The following is a 20922-nucleotide window of genomic DNA, read 5'->3' on the forward strand; positions in this document are numbered from 1 at the left end:
AAAAACAACAACAACAATTTGGAATCCTATTATAATTGAAAGTTGAAGTCTTTAACACCCTTTATCAAGATAATGATTTCTCAGAGATTTAAATCCAAGTTCAAGTCATCATCAGAACGACTTGTGTTGCCATCGTCCACATCAACAGTTAAATCAATCACATTTTCAGGAATTTGTTAGTTCACTAGAGTAGGAAGAGCCAACATGATGCCATCAATACAGTTTCAGTTATCCTTTTGTTGAGTAAGACGAGCGAGCTAGATGCCATTAGTAAGGTTTTGATTATCCTTTTATTGAGTAAGAGGAGTGAGCACGATGCCATCAACAAGGTTTCCATTTTGATTATTCTTTTGTTAAGCAAAAGGAGCACGCATGATACCATTAGCAAGGGTTTGATTTTTCTTTCTTTGAATAAGGTTTCTCCTTCGTAGGTTATGATATCTTTTTTGTTGGACGAGAAGTGTACGAAGTTGATTTTCTCTTTACAGAATTTCCATAATTGGATTATGCAACCATTATTGTGGACTAATTGTAAAGCTTGTTTTGATCCTCACTAGTGCATCAAGAGGGATAACATGAGAGGCATAGTTTTTGAGTGCTATTACTCAAGATTGTGAGACCATATGATGCCTTAAAGTATAGTTTCTTGGATGTGCTTAGTGTTGAGCTAGAAAATAGTTTATCAACTGGAAGAATGAAGGAATTAAACGAGGTGGAGATAGAATGAAATTTTGCACAAGGAGAATGAAAGGACAATTCCTTCCATTGTGGTGAAAATTGATTGACAACCTTTCATTGGCTAACATGTGAGAGATATAATGGTTTATGAAAGCATCAAAGCCATAGAGGAGTTCATCACATAATACACATGGTCTTTGTATTATGCTTAAGGGAGTTGGCAAATTTTGGTTGAAACCACCATTCCTAAAGTTCCAACTAGAGCTAGAGATAGTTAAGGAGCAATATGAAAATGAGATTATGAGTTGAAAGATATTTGTAGAAATGATATGGCTCAAGAATGAAGAGAGTTAATCGACATAATTTATAGTGAAATTTTCCTTTCTCATATAGGTTCATGAGACGATTAAGGGAAAATGTACATATATGGTAACATATATGTCACATCCCATTTTTGAAGGGATTGTGACTGGCACTAGGACCTATATGGTTATAGCCCACTAAACCTTAGTATGCCTCTTTACATCATTCAAACAACAATCATACATAAATGGATCATTTGCCATTATTAGCAAACATAGGCATATGTCATTATAGCTTAAGAAATCATACGTAGTTGTAAACACATGAATATGAGCTTTTCTACATAAATTGTTTGTACACTTTTGATTCACAATATTTGTACCTAGTACAATTCATGGAAAATGCTATATATACACCTTAGGTTCTCATATGGGCTCTCAAGCCAACATTTTTAATGTTTACATAACATCATAAAAACATCTTGCCATTCAATGGCTTAACATTCCAATATAAACAAGGAAATATAAATAGCAATATAAAGACTGACTCGTCAAGCGAAACATGACCCGACTCCCTAGGCTTCTAGAAGGTTGCTGTGCCACTTACCCAAAAGAAGAATGGACCATGTTTCTATGACACGGGTGCTTGGCAACTATCACTGATTTTCAACAAAAATAGGAAAAGATTAACGTGTGAGTCACAAAAACTTTATGAGTGGGTACAAGAATGGGACAATCTAAGAGGTTAGAGCTTTTGCACAAATAAGCATTTATATAACCAGCTATGTTTAATTCTTTCAAATACGTGTAAGGAACTTGTAAGAGAATAATTGTTATGGGTTTAGTATACACAAGTATAGGTATTGAACAAGTAATCTAGACAGTAAATTCAAAATCGTATCCCATAGGGATTTGCTCCTAATTTTCCACTAAGTACTAAAATTATGACAAACTAATCTTATTCAAGTAAGTCAATTTTGTAGAAAAGTAATTGCAACTAAATTTAATTACATACTAAACTAATTAATAAAAACTAAAAATTCACTAGAGGAAGGCAATATATTAAAACCTAAGACTATGGGTTTATTCAACATTTCATCTAACATATGTTTCTCTCAATAATTATATTCATTGGTGGTTTTGCTAAGCTAGAATCCAAACTTATAAGTCTCCATCGAGATGCTTACACAAATACTCAACATCACCTTTCCACCTTTTTCAACATTTAGCTCAATCTATATTTCCTAAAACAATATACATGCTTATGAGCAAGAGTTGCAAAATTAGAAGTTCTATTTTAAGGTTGGGCTCAATTATTATGTAGTTAAACAAAAAAAAAAAAAAAGAATTTAAGCTCAATGGGGATACTATGGATAAAAATTTAATAAAGTGGCTTTTTAGGCTCAAACAGTCCAAAGATGGCCTAAATCATCTCCCTAACTAAATATTGCCAAGGATTTCACCTTGAAAGAGAATCAAGCAAATTCTAAAATTCATGACATAATCTAAAATTCACATCAATATAAACCTTATCTAGATATTCACAATAATTCAAAGCAAAAGATATAGTGCTCAAAATTGTGGAAATCACATCCTAACAATGATACGTATCAAAAGAATTTAGCATGAATCCAAACAAAACCCTTATTCACTAAAAGCTAAGAATTCAAGACAACTGGTTATCATCACTAGATAAAGAAATCATCGAATATTGGCACAACTTTAGATTCCTCAATTTAAACAAGCAACAAAATTCATTTACTAACTAATCCTAAATTATTTCTAAATCTAGATATGCATGCAAATAAAACTAAATCTAAAACTTTCACAGGATATTCATTGCCAGCAAAAATAAATTCATCCCCCCTAAACTTAAGCTAAACATTGTTCTCAATGTTAGAAAACATACAAGCAAGGTAAAGAATACTCCCTTGATGGTTGGATGAATCTGGTGAAGCTCTAATTCTCATATTCGTCTCCATCATCCTTTGCCTCGTTGTCCTCTGCCTCATTGGCACCCCAAGGAAGATTAGGTGCTGGTGGAAGAGTAGACATATCCATTCCCATAAAAGCACCATAAGCTCGAAACATGTGGTCCATATGTTGATTACATTGGGTCTGATAAGTCATATGTTACTCAAACTAGTTCCCATGTTGCTCAACGAAATCTCAAGGTTCTCAATTCTCTGAGTCATTGACAATTATTGGTGTTTGGTCTAGATGGTGGAGGATGGTGTGTAGAAGAAGAACTGCCCCCAGTAAAAGTTTAAGGTTGTTTGAGGATGAGATTGAGATCAATTGGAAGTTTAGGGTGCAACAACTCCTCACTAGCATCTTAATGTACACCAGCTTATTTGCACAAAGCTGTAATAAAAAAAGGGAATCACAAGCCTTCATGTTTTGATTATGCAGTGTGAGTCATGGCTTTGTAAATTACATGGCCAATATCAATTGTGCGTCCAGTCATGATGGAATGAATAAGGATGGCTCGATCTTTTGTGACATCATTGAAATGTGTGGTAGAAAGTAATTTGGAAAGCCACAAAATATAACCATATCTTATAAATTGGTTTCATCACATTCCTCTTGAATGAAATTGGTGCATTATTGAAGAATTGCCATTGAGCACCCTCCTCACAGAGAATATGAATGAGATCATCCCCATACTCATGCTTAGCCAAATATTGACCATATCCATCATTTTCAATATCAAGAGTTTCATAAAATTCATTGATAATATGGCTCAAGAATGTAACTAATTTACCTCACACAAAAACAAAATCATTAGTAGCTTTAATAACGTTAACGTAAAATTCTCTTACCAGAGGGATATTTGTAGTTGCTGGTGAGGCACAAAATTTTTGCCAATGGCGGCCATCAATCATTGGTTGAAGGTCAAGATGTGTAATTAACCTTTGATCCAGTCCTCGTTTGAGTATTTCAATTTTTTTGTCAAGAGAACTAGCGTGTCTAGCCACAATATCAAATGATGCAAATATAGTATGATCAAAGCGAACCATTGGAATTTTGTCTTACTTTTTTGGGTGCCATTCTTAAATTTGCTGCAATTAATTCCCAACCAAAAGAAAAGAAAAGTACCAACAAAACACAATAAACCACCTACAATATCAGCCTATATGGCTTGTCATCAAAATAAATAAATACCCATAATATCAAGTAAAAATCCAACAGTTAAATTATTTCTAGACTATTAGGCATATAAAAAAATAATTGAAAATCAAGAACTTACCCATAATCCCAATTTCAACTTACCCTTAAAATTTAAAGCACAAATCTAAACAATCTACCATACCCATAACTAAGCATAATGTCTCAAGAATCATCAATCCTTATCACAAATTTCCAACAAAATAAATAATGTGAAGTAAGTCAACAATATTTCTTAAAAATATTAAAAAGAAAAAGAAAAAGAAAATAAAAAAGAAGAAAATAATATATAAAAGTAAATAAGTAAAAAAATAAAAAATATTGAAACTTACTTGAAATTTTGAGCAAAAGTGTTGAAAATAAGTGTAAAAGGGAAGAGATTGATGTGGGTAATTGTGAGACCCTGTCAAGCTCGATTAAAAGACGGTATTGTACCGAGTGGTACAACTAAGTTAAATCGAGCCTTGAACTAGTTCAAATAGAAATTTTAAAAGAAAATTGAAAATTTTGAAACCCACAGAATGGCTTAGAATAGTGATTTGGAGTTCAAGGTCCAGTTTGGAGTCCATCAGGAAAATTGACCGATTAGGGACAAAACGGTCATTTTACCATTTGATGATTAAATGGAGATTTCTAGCCAAGATTTGATCACATTTGACCAAGAATAATTATATGAAATATAATTATGATTATTGGAGTATAACATGATGTTTAGTAGTGAAAAATTGTGATTCCCGATATTTTTGAAGTACAAGGGTAAAATGGTAATTTTGCCACTAGAAGACTAAACGGGAATTTAAAAAAAAAATGATTTTTGCCTCATTTGGTTAATATTGATCAATATTAGTGTTATTTGAGGTTGAAAAGTAGAAATAATGTGATTCCGATACATTTCAGAGTATAGGAGCAAAATCATAATTTTTTCACTCTGGGGGCAAATCGGTAATTTTTTCACCCTAGCACTTGTCAAGACCAAGGGATTTTAAATGTGGTAGGATTGGATAAATACCAGAATAATTGTGGTGGAAAATTAAGAAGAAAAAGTCAAAAAGTTAAAAATTGAGCCAATAAGCATGTGACACGTGGCATGCTTGATTATTTTATTATTTTCTATAGAAATCAGCCCATTAAATCCCCAATTCTCTCACCATATTCGCCCTAGACAACCAGCAACAAGAAAAAAGGAAGATCAAAGGGAAAAATAAGAAAACCTAGGTGAAAATTCAAAGAAAAAGTGAAGAAATCAAGGAAACAAGCTAGGTAAGTTAAAATTTCTTTAATTCTCCTTGATACCTAGCTTACCCATGCTTTTGTTCTTGATTTCCATGGTTGAATATTGAGTTATCATGATGAATTCAATTCTGAAAAATGGGTATGGAAGAGGAATTGTTGGAATAATTTGATTTTAGACTATGTTAGTGTTTAGGGATAGTTAAGCATGGTTATGAACAAAAACACAAAAGAAATATTCAATTTCTCTAGGGTTCCTTGTTGGTCGAACCATGAGGGCTGAATATCAATGGGGGATTATTTTTATTAGAGGAAAAAATGAATTAATTTAGAGGTGATTTGGACATAATCGCCAATTAATCGAGTGATCGGTCAAATTTAATCGATACCGCGATTAAGCGGTAATCGAACGTATTTTTGCATTTACATATCAAGCATTAGTAATTTAAATTAGTTTATATCAATTTAGGGACAATATAGTAAATTCCTCGACTTTGTTATTTGTCAAGGTAGTGAGACGTCTGGAAAAGGCAAAGGAATTGCTCTTGAGGTCTATTAGTCCGAGTGCACCCGAAATCTAGATTTTTCGACACCTGTGAGTGGACTACCTATCAAAATTGTTTTGGGAATATGATTGTTTTGAACAAAGTGTTTGAATGATTTTATGCAATTTTTCATGAAAATGAATGCCTTGGGAACAAGCTTTTGAGTAAATGTTTATGTTATGAAATGTGGTTATTATGGATTTCTATGTGGCTGCATTATGTTGATATACATATATGCTTGAATATAATGTTGTGTAATTATGTTGACTCGGCTATGTGTGAGTAAGGAGTGCGCATAAGCCGAGGATGACCCGGTTATGTGCGAGTAGGGAGTGCGCATAACTTGGTGATGACCCGGTTATGTGCGAGTAGGGAGTGCGCATAACCCGGTGATGACCCAGCCATGTACGAGTAGGGAGTGCGCATGAGCTGGTGATGATGATGATGGGTTGCTGAGATGATGATGATGGGTATATACGTATATATATATATACATATGTAAATGTGTGTGTTATAGCAAATTGATGGACAATGATTTATGGTTGTAATGTACGTGAAATTGACACATTGTACTTGAGAATTTTCATGAATTTTATGTTGATTTTATTAGTTTAGCAGGATGGCATTTTGTTGAGTGAGGAAAAATGTTTATCTTGTTGCTCCGTTTTCGCTGCAGCGAAATTCATGCTCGCTGCAGCGAGACACTCTCGGGTTTGGAGGGGTTTTAAATAGGAATGAACTAAATTGCATTGTTTTGAAACAAGTGCATCATGATTTTAAATTCTCCCTAATTGTTGCTTCTTCCCTTCCTTGTTCACTCACTGGGTTTATACTCACCATTTTCAAATTCATGTTTTCAGATCACGAGGCAGCCGATAATTAGGACGAGGTGTCCTTGTAGACCTGTGTCCATCTTTTGGTAGGTGTCTCGGCATTCGGTAGCTGTATATTCATCCGAGTTCCTCTGCTGAAAGTCGAGTATTATTTTGTTATGTATAGATGAACTTAATGTAAATTTTAAATGAGTAATGCCAGTACGAGTTGGCAATGTATATCACTATTTTGATTCAAAGTTATGAAATATGACTTAGTGATAATAGATGGAATTATAAGTAAGATAAATAATAGGCTTGCTTGGGTTTAGTGGATTACGTCCATTGGACCCATGCTCCGGTCATGGCTCGGAATCTGGGTCGTGACAGTAATAGGTATGGAGAAAGAAAGATGAAAGGGGAATAATGGTGAGAGGAAGAGTAGAAGAGAGGCGGAGAAGAATGGGTGGGAGGAGAGGAGTGAAAAGTGCAAAAAATTTCACAAAGGGAAGAGGGGTAGGTGTGCTAGAGGGAAGGGGTGGGGTTTTTATATGGGAGGTGAGGGCTGTCTAATGTTGGTGACCCTCTAGGATGAGGGGGCATAATGGGTATATGCTACCCATTGTTGGCAGCCCACATTAGTGGAGGCTGTAGCTTTCCTCTAGTGGGAGTAGCGACCCGCATACAAAAAGGCCACCAGGCCACGGCCTCATTGTGGGAGCACTGCGGCCCGCTGTCTAGCAAGTCGTTGGGCCACGGCTTATGGGAGCTGCTGCCCCATTAACTCTTTTTTTTTTTATTTAGGGGGGCTATGGCTTGGGGCCTTAGTAAGCCGTGGGCCATGTCATGGCTAGTTCGGGAGGTCGCGGCCTCCTCTAATGGGAATTACGGCCTAACCCCCATTTTTCTAATTTTTTTATTTTTGTTTTGAATTTTTTAAAAAAAGCTTTAAATTTACATGTAAAATAAAAATAAAGTGTTAATAATTTAATAATGGAATAAATAAAAATAGTTAAAAGAAAATGAAAGAAACTAAGTTAGAATGCTTGGGTTGCCTATCAAGAAGCACTTGATTTAAAGTCTTTGACTTGACTTTCTTTGATTCAAAGTGCATTGATAAGCATGATTAAGGACCTTTAACGATTGAAATAGTCACCCTAATAGTGCTTTAATCATTGTGCATTCACTTTGAAGGTTGATTTATCATCAGTTACCTCCACTACTCCATGAAGATATACTTTTGTCACTATAAACGGTCTAGACCAACGAGATTACAACTTTCTAGGAAATAATCTCAACAAGAATTATATAGGAGAACATGTTGGCCAAGCTCAAAATTTCTCGTTATGATTTTCTGGTCGTGCCATTGTTTCGTCTTTTCTTTGTAGATTCTTGCACTCTCATATGTTTCTTAACGAAATTCATTCATCTCATTGAGTTGCAAAAGATGCTTTTCTCTAGTTGCTTAAAGATCAAATTAAGCTTTTTAATTGTCACGACCCGGAACCTCTCTCGGGCCCACGACAACAGCCGCGACGTCCCGATTTACACTCATTACCCAAAATGCCAATCAGAACCCCGTAAGGCTTACGTATCAGTTTCTTGCCTTTCTTGTGAGCAATCGTTGTTAAACATTCTATTTTAAACAATTACCAGTCATTTCTGACTTAAGTAAATCAAAAGACAAAATTATTTTAAAAGGATTTATAGACAAATATTACTATTCAAAATATTGATTAAAATATAGTATTTTTATATAAAACAATATTTACAGAAACACGTGTAAGTAAAATAAATTCATACATACAATAATTTATAAAGTTATAATGTACAATAATAATTACAATGATAAGTGGCCCGTAAATACACTAAGTGTTGGTGATAGTAACCTACTGTTTGTGAGACAGAGGGGTCAACTAGAATCCTCGACAAAATCGGGTATATACAAACTACCACTAGCGTGAAATATTTGGAAAGGAGGTGGGTGAGATTTTTCAATCCCAATGAGTAAACAGACATTATTATAAATATCTAAAGACGAGTAAAATGGAGGCTAGTTTAAACAACAAAATCCCAAACCATTTCATAAGGTTTTTCAATTATTTCTTAAACCATAAAATATTTGTAATTTACCAAAATAGTTGTTAATGCTTATGACTTTTATTAAAAACAAGGCTCAAGCCAAAAACTAATCCTCGGGGATACCTTGGCCGAGGCATCTAACCGAGTCTGCTAAGGTTGTTAAGATATTTACATGTTAAACACATGTTAGTTTTGAAAACAAGTCGTTCCTTGGCGTTGGCCGAGTAACACATTCACGTGGGGGTTCGACGTGAAGTGAGCTCTAACACTACCTCGGGAGTTACCCTCATCGCCTCTACAATCGAAGTAACTATATAACCAGGTTTACCGTACCCTTCTAATAGGCAGTCCACGGAAACCCGTCACTGCAGTGACTAAACCCAACAACTTTAATAAAATTTTGACAATATAACGTGGTTTTTATTTATTTACCCAACCTGCATAGTAAAAGACAGCTTACATAAATTCCCAATGCAATTATCAAATATAGCCACATATATACTCATATATCATAAGCCATTCATAGGAAAATATATTTTTCAAGACAATTGACAGCCTCAAATTACTCAATTTCATGATTAAAAGTTTCTTATTTCAGATAATCAACACAATGAATTTATTTGGCATATTTATTTTTAAAACATCAAAAGTCCCATTTTAATCTCATTTTCCTTTCATAAAATACATAAAGATCATTTAAAAATAAACTCTAGATAATTTACAATAATAATAGGTTTACTCACCGTTTGTACAAATTAAATGCTTTCTAGGTGCCCCGATCACTGTTCATCGAGTACGACTTCCTTGCCTTTCCTGGAAGGCTCTCCTCCTAGACACATTGCAAAAGTTACACAATTCACCACATTGATGCTAAATCACTATATAATTGACTTAAATCCTATACTAATGCATGGTATGAAATGCAATAGCCTAAAACGGCTTAAAAGCGGTATTAACCTATTTTTGGCACTTTACCCGATAAATTGCTAACGCGCTCTATTTTAGCTCTAAATTGTCCCATTTTCTCTCCAACATTTCTAACCATTAAATATCAGCCAATAACCTTCTAAAATCACCAAAATCAGCTCACTTTCCTCCTTGGAAAATTTGGTCAAAAATGGGACATTAACTCGGTTAATTTTTTACTTTGTTTTTCTATCACATTTAACCATTTTTCATCATTTTTTCTTCATTTCACTTAGAATAAAAATCAGTTCATCATCATTGTACATCATTCAATATTCGGCCAAGGGTGGGTATTGTGAGAATTTCATGCTTTCTTGCCCAATTTGATTTCTATACACATTTAACTAACTAAAACTACCAATTTAACTAAGAATCAAAACCAAAAAAATTCAAAATCCTTCCCCTTGAAATTCTGCCAGCCCTTGGTATCACTTTTTGATCTCTCTCCTCAAGCATACTAAATGGAAACAAAGGCATAGGAAAGGTAGAAATCAAGCTAAAGTCAAAAAATCTTACCGTTAGACGAGTAAATGGACGAAAAACGCGGATTCCCCTTTGAATTTTCTAGTTTTCCTTTGGTTTTTCTCTTTTCTTCCTTTCCTCTCTATTTTCTCTCTTCTTTTCTCCTTATGGCCGGCCATCACCTGATGTGGGATTTAAATGGGCTGATTTTCCTTTAAATAATATTAAATAATTAAAAAGTGCCATGTGTCACTTTTCTATTGGCTCGTTTTTAAAATTTCATCCTTTAAACTTTAATTTTTCACCACTTAACATGCCATAGTTATTCATACAAAAAATAAGTAAATCCTATGATTTTGACAAGTTTTGGGTGGTAAAAATTACGGTTTTTACCCCGAGGTGACAAAATTACCGTTTTGCCCCTATGTTTCAAAAATTGTCGAAATTGAAAATTTTCACTTCCTATCATTAAATTATACTCCAAATAGTTAATCTTGGTAAAAAATTTCACTCCATGATCAAATTATTATCTTAGGTGGCAAAATGACGATTTTGCCCCTAAACATTAAAATTTTCAATTTTCCCCCAAATGAACCCTCAAACTCCAAACAATCATTTTTAGTCATTCCTGAACTATAAAATATTAAATTTCATCCTACGATTTCTATTTGAACTAGTTAGAGGTTAAATCAACTCAAGTGTACCATTAGGTACAATACCGAGTTTCGTCTATTCTTAGGAACTTTCCTAGCGTAATAACATGCTACTCAGTGCATGTATATCATGACATGTTTTTATAGGGTCGGGTTTTACATTAATTGCCCAATTTGCCTTGTGTTCAAGCTTAACTAGAAGATGACAAGGTTTTCCAAATACCAATCTATAAGGAGACATCCCAATTGCAATTTTATATGCCCACAAAGCATTATCTAACTTTTGCGACCAATCTTTCCTGGAAGGGTAAATAATCTTCTCCAAAATTCTTTTAACTTCTCAATTTGAAACTTCAGCTTGGCCACTTGTTTGAGGATGATAAGTAATGGCTATTTTGTGTTTGACTCCATATTTAGCTAGGATTGCCTCAAAATTTTTGTTGAGTCCCTTCATCACTAATTATGACTCTAAGTGTACCAAAACGTATGAAGATGTTCCTTTGCAGGAAAGTTATCACTACCTTAGAGTCATTCCTTGGCAATGTAACAACTTCAACCCATTTAGAGACATAATCAACAGCAACCAAGATGTATTCATTATTGAAGGATGGAATGAATAGACCCATTAATCAAATCCCCACATATAAAAACTTTTGACTTCTAGGATGTTTTTGAGAGGCATCTCGTGTCTTTTAGATATATTGCCCATTCTTTGACATCTATCACATCTTTCAACAAAATTATGAGCATCTTTGAAAAAAAAAAAAGGACAGTAAAAACTTGATTGTAAAACCTTTGTAGTTGTTCGTCTTCCCCCATAATGTCCTCCATAATCAGATGAATGGCAATGGTGAAGAATATTTTCAAATTCTTCTTCAAGAACACACTTTCTAATTATTTGATCTCCACAAAGCTTGTAAAGAAAAGGCTCATCCCACATGTAATATTTAACATCATGCAAGAATTTCTTCTTTTGTTGTCAATTAAATTTTGAAGGGAAAAGTTTAATCATGAGATAGTTCACAAAATCAACATACCATGGTAAATTTTTTTGCTTCTCCACATGAAACAATCGCTCATCAAGAAAGGTCTCATTGATTACTGTTGAATTCCTAATTTGTTCTCCATTCTCTAATCTAGATAAATGATCTACCACTTGATTTTCGTGCCTTTCCTATCTTGAGTTTCCAAGTCAAATTCTTGCAGTAAAAGTTCCCATCTTATCAAGCGTGGTTTTACATCTTTTTTCTCAATTAGATATTTAATAGCTGTATGGTCAATGTAAACAATGACTTTAGTGCCAACAAGATAAGATTGAAATTTATCAAAAGCAAAAACAATAGCAACAACTCCTTTTCAGTAGTGGTGTAATTTGCTTGAGTCTCATTCAATGTTACGCTAGCATAGTAAATAGGATGCAAAATTTGTTGGTCCCAAATAAATGTGCTAGAGGGGGGGTGAATAGCACTTTTTGGCTCTCACTAAAGTTGCCTCTTAAATGGGGACAAATACAAGATGAACAATAAATTTAAAGATGAGTGGAAAACTAAAGCAGCAGAGACAATACACAAATATTTATAGTGGTTCGGTCCAAAAACTACATCCACTACTTTGATTGTTCAACCAAGGATTTTTCAAACCAAATCACAAAAAATAGTGGAATTCACAAGCTTCCACCAAGCTTTTATAATGGCTTTTTGCAGGCTCAGCCACAACCATTAGCAATGGTTTTTCACGGGATCAACCAAAACCTAAAGTGGTTTTTCAAGGCTCAACCGCAACCTTTTACACTAGTTTTTCACGGGCTAAAGTAAAACCCAAAGTGGTTTTTCACAAGCTCAACCACAACTTACAATAATGGTTTTTACCGAGATCAACCAAAACCCAACAACTAACTTTTCTAGGCTAAGTTGAAACCTTTACACTCAATCAAACAATCCAAGCTTGAATAAATCCCTTAGAGTGACTCGTTCACTCTAAGTGTATAAGAAGAGAAGAAATAAAGAAGTACCTATGATCACTTACTTGATCTAGATGGTACAAGATGAAGTGCTGAACTCTATTACAAAGATTGACGTTTAAGTGCAGTAAGGTGCAGAGAGGATTTTCTAATTTCTCAACTTTATATCACTTGGAAGCCTTCAATTCTCTCAAAAACTAATTTCTAACCATTGAAATACCCTTTTATACTTGGAGAAACAACTCTGATGGCAATTTGACAGTTTATGGCCGTTGGAAATAGTTGAGGATGAGTTCTAGTCGTTAATCTGTCTTGTAGTGCTCTGGTTCAAATTGCAGACAGAGAGCTCTAAGTTAACTGACTTGGTCGAGTAAGTTGATTCTGTTTCTGGTTTGCAGATCTTGGCAGAGAGCACTTAGTCGACTGTCTTGGTCGACTAAGCTAATTCTATTTCTCAAACTCTTCAGCCCGCCATTTCTCCAATTTGAAACTTTGATCAACCAACATTCTTCCTTGTTTCACCAATAAGCTTCCTCTTTGTTAGATAGTTACATCTTGTTGATTTTATCCCTTTTTTTCTTTCAAAAATACTCTTTGAAGAGTTAATAAATTAATTTCATATATTAATTTCCTGCACACTCAAGTAAAGGTATTAGACACAAATGAATGGAAATATTTTGCTATCATAAAAAACATATAGAGTCAACATTCTCTTTCTCTTATTTTTTATGATGACAAAACACTCCTAGATTAAAAGTACAATGTCTATGTTCAATATGAATGCCTTAAATCTTTATGCATAATGAGTTGCTCCCCCTTAGTCAATGCATCTAGTTTTCTTTAAAGATTTGCAATAAACTATTTATCATATCCATAATAGCTAAACAAGATATACAATGCCCACAGTAGCTAAGCAAGATATATTGAATATCCATAATAACTAGAAGATAATATTCAATAAAATCCTAACTAAGCATCACACATATAAATTAAACATGAAGACCTATTTAACTCTATTTGATTTAGTATTCCTTCTCTCCTTTTCCTTTTTCATCATTAAACAAGATATTCAAAACTCTCCCTTAATGAGTGCATCAAGATTTTCCTTTAATCTTTAAATCAAACTTTAATGAATGAGAATCATAACAAGCTTATAGATATAGTTCAATAACTTCAAGAGTCAAGCTTGTGTCTATGTAAGAACAAATGTATGGGACTTAAATCATTTCAAGAATTTGTCAAAGATTACTCAAATAATATTCAAGCAAATTTCATCATTTTGTCATAATTAAAACTATAATAATTTTAAAGCTAACAAAATTTTTGCTTTTTGTTGGCCAAAAATTGCCTCAACTACATAATCACTAGCATCACACATTAGTTCAAAAGGAAGATTCCAATTAGGAATAGTGATAGTAGGAGTAGAAATTAATCTCTTCTTTAATTCAACAAAAGCATCATGGCGAGCATCATTAAAATTAAAAGGAGTATCCTTTTCTAACAAATTACACAGTGGTTTAGAAATTTTAGAAAAATCACTAATAAATCTCTAATAAAATCCAACTTGTCCTAAAAAACTACGAATGCCCTTAACAGAGGTGAAAAGTGGAAGTCTTTCCATTGTTTCAATTTTGGCTTTGTCTAGTTTTAAACCTTTACTAGAGACTCGATGGCCTAAGACTATGCCTTTTTGCACCATGAAGTGACATTTTTTTCAATTTGAAACTAAATTAGTTTATTCACATCTCTTAAGTACTCTAGCAAGATTAAATAAACAATCATCAAAATTCTTCCCAAGAATTGAAAACTCATCCATAAATACTCCTAAAAACTTTTCAACCATATAAAAAAAAAATTGCCATCATACATATCTGAAAAGTGGCTGGAGCATTACAAAGTCCAAAAGGCATTCTATGAAAAGCAAAAGTTCCATAAGTACAAGTAAAGGTAGTTTTTCTTGGTCTTCAGGAGCAATGGGAATTTGATTATAACCAGAATAATCATATAAAAAGTAATAAAAATCCTTACTTTCTAGTTTATCAAGCATTTGATCAATAAAAGGTAGTGGAAAGTGATCTTTTCTAGTGGCTTTGCTCAAATTTCTATAGTCCATACATACTCTCCATTTAGTCACAGTTCTAGTGGGAATGAGTTCATCATTTTCATTAGAAACTATAGTCATACCTCCTTTCTTAAGGACATATTGGACTAGACTTACCCATGAACTACTAAAAATAGGATAGATAATACCTGCATATAGCCATTTGATAATTTCTTTCTTTACTAGCTCTTTCATGATCAGATTTAGCCTTCGTTGATGCTTAATGGTTGCTTTGTGATTTTCTTCCAAAGGAATTTTACACATGCAAATTGATAGACTAATTCCTTTGATGTCTGCAATGGTCCACACAATTACTTTTTGGTAGTCTCTTAAAACTTAAAGAAGTTTATTTTTCTGTTCATTGAAAAAATAAGAAGAATAATTACTGGTAGTGTAGAATTATTTCTCAAAAAAATGTACGTTAAATGATTAGGTAGTGGTTTAAGCTGAAGTGAAGGAGGTTCTTTAATGGAATGTTTTGATTGGTGAAGTTGTAATTGATAATTCTAGAGACTCAAATTGAGATTTTGGGAGACGTATGGGGGCATCAAGATGGTTAGCATATTCAAGAACTTTTTCAACAATAATATCACATGAAGAATTCAGAAAAGTTTCCAATGGATCATGATGATTCTCTATAAACACATTATTAGTTATGTCATCCACCACATTAATGGAAGAATATTCTTCATGTTCATTGGAAAATTTTAAAGCTCCAAAAATACTAAATATTACCTATTGATCTTCAACCCTTAAAGTAAGCTAACCTTTTTCCACATCAATTAGAGCTCGAGTAATTCTCAAGAATGGTCTCCCAAGAATGATCAGTATTTTATGATCTTCTTCTATATCAAGAATAATAAAATCTATTGAAAAAATAAACTTATCAACTTTTACTAAAACATCTTCCATAGTACCATAAGGATAGGTGATGGATTGATCAGCAAGTTGTAAAGTCACAGAAGTTGGCTTAATCTTTCCCAAACCCAATTTTTTATAAATAGACAATGGCATCAAATTTATACTTGTACCCAATTCACATAAAGATTTAGTAAAACAAAGAGCACCAATAGTGCAAGGAATAGTAAAATTACCTGGATTTTTAAGCTTTGGTAGAAGCATATTCTGAATAATGGCACTACGCTCTTCAGTAAGTGCAACAGTTTCAAACTCACCTAATTTCCTCTTTTGAGACAGGATGTCTTTCAAAAATTTAACATATCTTGGCATTTGTTCTAGAGCTTTAGCAAGGAGAATATTAATATGTAACTTTTTAAACACATCAATAAATCTTTAGAATGTTTGTCAAGTTTTTTTTTTTCTATAATCTTTGAGGAAAAAGTGGTGGAGGTGTAGGAGTAGATTTTAATTCTGATTTTTCTTCTTTTGAATTTTTAGTAGATTATTCAACCACGATTTCTTTTTTAGCATTTTTTTCAATTTCTTTCTTATCAGATTGGATAAAAGTTTCAAAATTTACAGCTTTATTACTTACCTCTGGACTTACCTTTTTCCAATTGCGAAGATTGATTGCCTTACAATATTCCTTACCTTCTCTTCTTCGATTAGGCTTAGTATCACTTGGTAAAGAGCCATGAGGTTTGTTATTTAGAGCATTAGCAAGTTGGCCCACTTGTGTCTCAAGATTTCTTATTGATGTTGTTTGACTTTGAATGAATGCATCAGTCTTTATCGTGTATTGCATGAACATCTCTTCCATTGAAGGCTTTTTCTCTAGCATGGGTGCTTTAGATGGAAATCTAGGAGGAAAATTTGACTTAGATGTTGATCAAGAATCTTGGTTGTTGCTCCATGAGAAATTATGATGATTCCTCCAACGAAGATTATAAGTGTTGGAATAGGGATTATTTTGTTGCCTATTTCCAACAAATTGACAAGATTTAAAATAGATGGGACAATTGTCATTGGAATGTCCATTTCCACAAAATTCACAGATCACAAAGGGGTTTTGAACAACATTAACACTTAGTTTATCTATTTTCTTTGTGAGAGAAGCCAATTATGTAGATAAAGTATTCATCACATCCAATTCATGAACTCCAGCAATATTTCTTGTACCCAATCTTTCAGATGGCCATTGATAGTTATTGAAAGCCATTTCTTCAAGCAAATCATAAGCCGCATCAATGGATTTACTCATAAGTGCACCTCTAGCTGCAGCATCAATGGTAGTTTTAAAAAGTCCCAGCAAACCATTATAAAAAGTCTAAACTTGCAGCCACTTAGGTAATCCATGGTGAGGACACCTTTTTATCAAATCCTTATACCTCTCCCAAGCCTCATATAATGATTCAAAATCAAATTGCATGAAAAAGGTGATATCATTTTGCATCTTTTCCGTCTTGGCAGGTGGGAAGAATTTTGTTAAGAATTTTTGAGCAAAATCATCCCAATTATTAGTGGAACTAGTAGGAAGCGAATTTAACCACCTCTTTGCTTTATCTCTTAATGAAATAGGGAAAAACCTCAATCTCATGGCATCATGAGTAACACCATTATGCTCATATGGTAAATTTCTAAAAAATTTACCATATGAGCATTCAGATCATCATTACGCAAACCCCTAACTGAACAGAAGTCTGAATCATCTGAATGATTGATGGCTTAATTTCAAAATTGTTGGCTTGAATATGAGGTCTTCGGATACTCGAGTGGAGACTTTGTTATCGTGGGACAGCATAATACCTCAAGGACTTGGTCTCTTCCTTTTTTTGATTAGCCATTGTTTTACTTGGAGTAGAAACATTTTCATTTTCCTTCGAAGTTTTCGAAAAGTCTTTTCCAAAGTTTTTGTACTCCCCGGCAACGGTGCCAAAAACTTGTTATTGATTTCTCACGAAAGTGCACATATCATTAACAAGTAATATAGTGATCAAGTAGAGTATTGTTCCCACAGAGAATTGTTTTGATTCCTATTGTTAGGTACTAAAATTAGCACATTGTAATCTTATCCAAACAATTAAAATTAAAATTAAAACTAATAAACTAAAACTAATCTAAAATCTATAAGCTAAATTATTTTATTAAATTCAAGTGACTACCAGACCTAAGATTATGATATCCATCAATACTTCATCTGATTATTGTTTCTCTCTCTTAACTTAGTTTAATGGATTAAGTTGCTAACCTAGAGTCCTAAATTATTTACAAGTCTCTGTTAAGTTTTTCATGAAAATATCTCTCCTACTTAATTTACTATATGTCTATACAAATTAAATTATAGACAAATTCATTAAGTTTGTGCTCTAATACTGGCTACGTATAGCTTATAGGTGTATGTCTACCTTATATGCAAATCAAACCACCTAATTAACTAAGTGTATTCGTTCATACGCTATTCTATTCTAGGTCTACCTAAATCTTTTTCGACAAGGTTTAACTTAGATTTTCAATTCAATCTAATTGGAGATTAGGCAATTAGAAGCATTAAGAACTGAATAAACTAAACAACTTAATCTATCAAACATAAGCAAAACAGAGATAAGTAAATTAGACTACATATTGAGTTCAATCATAATTTAGATTAATAATTTAGTTCCCCATCAAGTCACACATCATCATTAAATTAAGTTTAATCATCAAAACCAAAGCCAAGAAAATAAAAAAACAACAAAAAGATCAAAGGTACCCAAGAGTTGAAATCTTGATCTCCAAATCTTCTTGAATTCTTCAATTTCTTTTTTAGCTTCGATGAGACTTTTTTTTAATGAAGGTCAATGTTTTGAATATATGCTGTTGGTTTTTGATGATATCTAAGCTCATTAAAATTTTGTAGTTCAGGCTTCAATATCCCTAATTTTGGGCTTATTCTATATAGGGTTTTTTTTTCTTGCTTTTATTTTCTTGTAAGTCAAGTCCAAAGACTTATTTTTAGCTTTGGCACATTGCAATAAAGTTTTGTACCTTTCAAAAAAATTATATAAATATTATTGAAAATAACTTTCATGACGGATTTTTAGTCATAGATTTGTGACGACCAATTTTATTTTGAATTTAGCAGAGCGCCTTTTTTCCCTCAAAATTATGTATCACAAATCCATCACTATTTTTGTCATAAAAATATAATATTAAATTAAACTAATCCTTGTGATAGATTATTCTGTCACAATAATCGGTAACAATACTTAAATTAGTCATATGCCATTTACTCGGGTTGCTTGAATTAAATTTCTGTCACAGTTCCGTCAATAATTTTTTCACTAAACAAGGAATCCTAATTTTGTAATGGTTTCCATCACAGGATTTTTTTAGTAATTTTTATGCCAAGATAAAATTTTGTGCCCTAATTAATTGTAACGAATTTAGTGACAAATTTAAAATATCGTCATAATTTTGTTAGGAACCCATCCCTAAATTGTCACAAAATCTCAAAAACAAATTATCATTAATTTTGTTATAAAACCGTCACAATTTTGCCACTATAAGTCATTATCTGTGATAGAAAAGTGACAGAAAATTTCCATCACAGTTTCCTAATTTTCTACTAGTGTGACCTTTATCGTACCTTGACCCAATTATACATTACCTATTGATCCTTGACTTAGTATTAGTCTACATCAGTGGAGAGAGAGAGATGAAAAGAAAACCTATGGATTTCTAGTACTAATATAAATTTGGCATTGGTATAAATTCATTCGAATAACTATAATGTTCCTTGTAAAAGATTGCACACACACATGAAAATTTATTTGAGAATGAGCTTGCATTTGAATTGAAACATGGACTTAAATGATATCTACATTTTATCTTGAGTGGAGATTTATAGATATAAGTTTGAGAAAATTATGGAAATCATTGAGTTGGTGTTATTTGTCTCTAGTTAGTTGTTTATTTATGATTGCTTTAATCATTTATGTTGTTTTCATCTTAGTTTCACTTTTATGTTTTGCTCGAGGATTAGAAAAATCTTAATTTTTTTGGTGTGATAACTCTATAAAATAAAGTTATTTGGTCACAATTTTGCATGATTTTGTCTAAGTTCTTGAGATTTAATTTAAATATTAAGAGTTTTTAGTTATTTATTTTATTTTATTTTATTATGTTGGGTTCAATTGTGTTAAGTTATTTTATGATGTTTTACTTAAATTTTAGTTATTATTTAAGTTAGTTTGTTGCTTTTGTAGGTGTGTTATGAAAAGGGTAACATTTTGAAAAAATGAATGCATTCAAGGTGCAGACTTCCACTGCACATGTGTCGGTATGTTGAGCATATCTTTCACTACAGAAGTCTAATTGACGTGATTCTTAGACCATTGGAAAGCTAACAGGTAGAACTACAATGTTCATGTTTACCACATTACTATTTCCTTGAAGAAGGAGAAAATTGCATCAAAAGTCAACATAGTGCAGTAGAGGCTAATATTTCAAGATAAAACAAAGAGGGCTGTGGCCATGGAAAGAAAGAGCCCCGTGGCACCTTAACAAGGAAAGACACCTAAGCAATATAGAAAGGTCAGTGCCGTAGCCATGAAGGAGCCAACGCCATGGCGCCCAAAAGAAAAACATAAAAAAATGTCTAAGGCTCAGCACTGCAATGCTAATATGTTTGATTAGACTTTTAGTGCATTTTGACTTTTATTTTGATACAAACTTGAGCCCTATTTAATTCTCCTTTGAGAAGCACATTCAAGCAATAATTAAGCAAGGTTTTTCTAAGGAAAAACAAACATTGAAGCTATCAAGGAAGACTGTAGATCGAAGGCTTGATAAATATTGGAGTTCTTTCTTTTCTTTTTATCTTTATACTTTCTTGTGTAGTTTTGATGGTTAAATTTCTTTTTTGGATGATGTTTTTAGCAGTTATGTTGAACTAAGTTTTTAATCTAGAATCACAATTGAACCCAATGTCTAGTATGAATTTTTAATATTCTTTCTTGCTTATGATTGATAGTGTTTGAGTTTTTTTTCAATCTTGTTCGTAATGCGTTTGATTGCTTGATCAC

General features: G+C 32.9%; 1 non-coding gene across 1 annotated transcript; it reads left to right on the plus strand.

Moving 5' to 3' along the window:
- Positions 1 to 17208: 17208 nt before the first annotated feature.
- On the plus strand, positions 17209 to 17314 carry LOC148764631 (small nucleolar RNA R71). Its single transcript, XR_016024394.1, has one exon. It is a non-coding gene; the product is annotated as a small nucleolar RNA R71 (small nucleolar RNA).
- The last annotated feature ends 3608 nt before the right edge of the window (positions 17315 to 20922 follow it).

The sequence above is a fragment of the Theobroma cacao genome, chromosome 1, assembly GCF_053813885.1.
Source record: "Theobroma cacao isolate CCN51 chromosome 1, ASM5381388v1, whole genome shotgun sequence".
NCBI classification, from domain to species: Eukaryota; Viridiplantae; Streptophyta; class Magnoliopsida; order Malvales; family Malvaceae; genus Theobroma; species Theobroma cacao.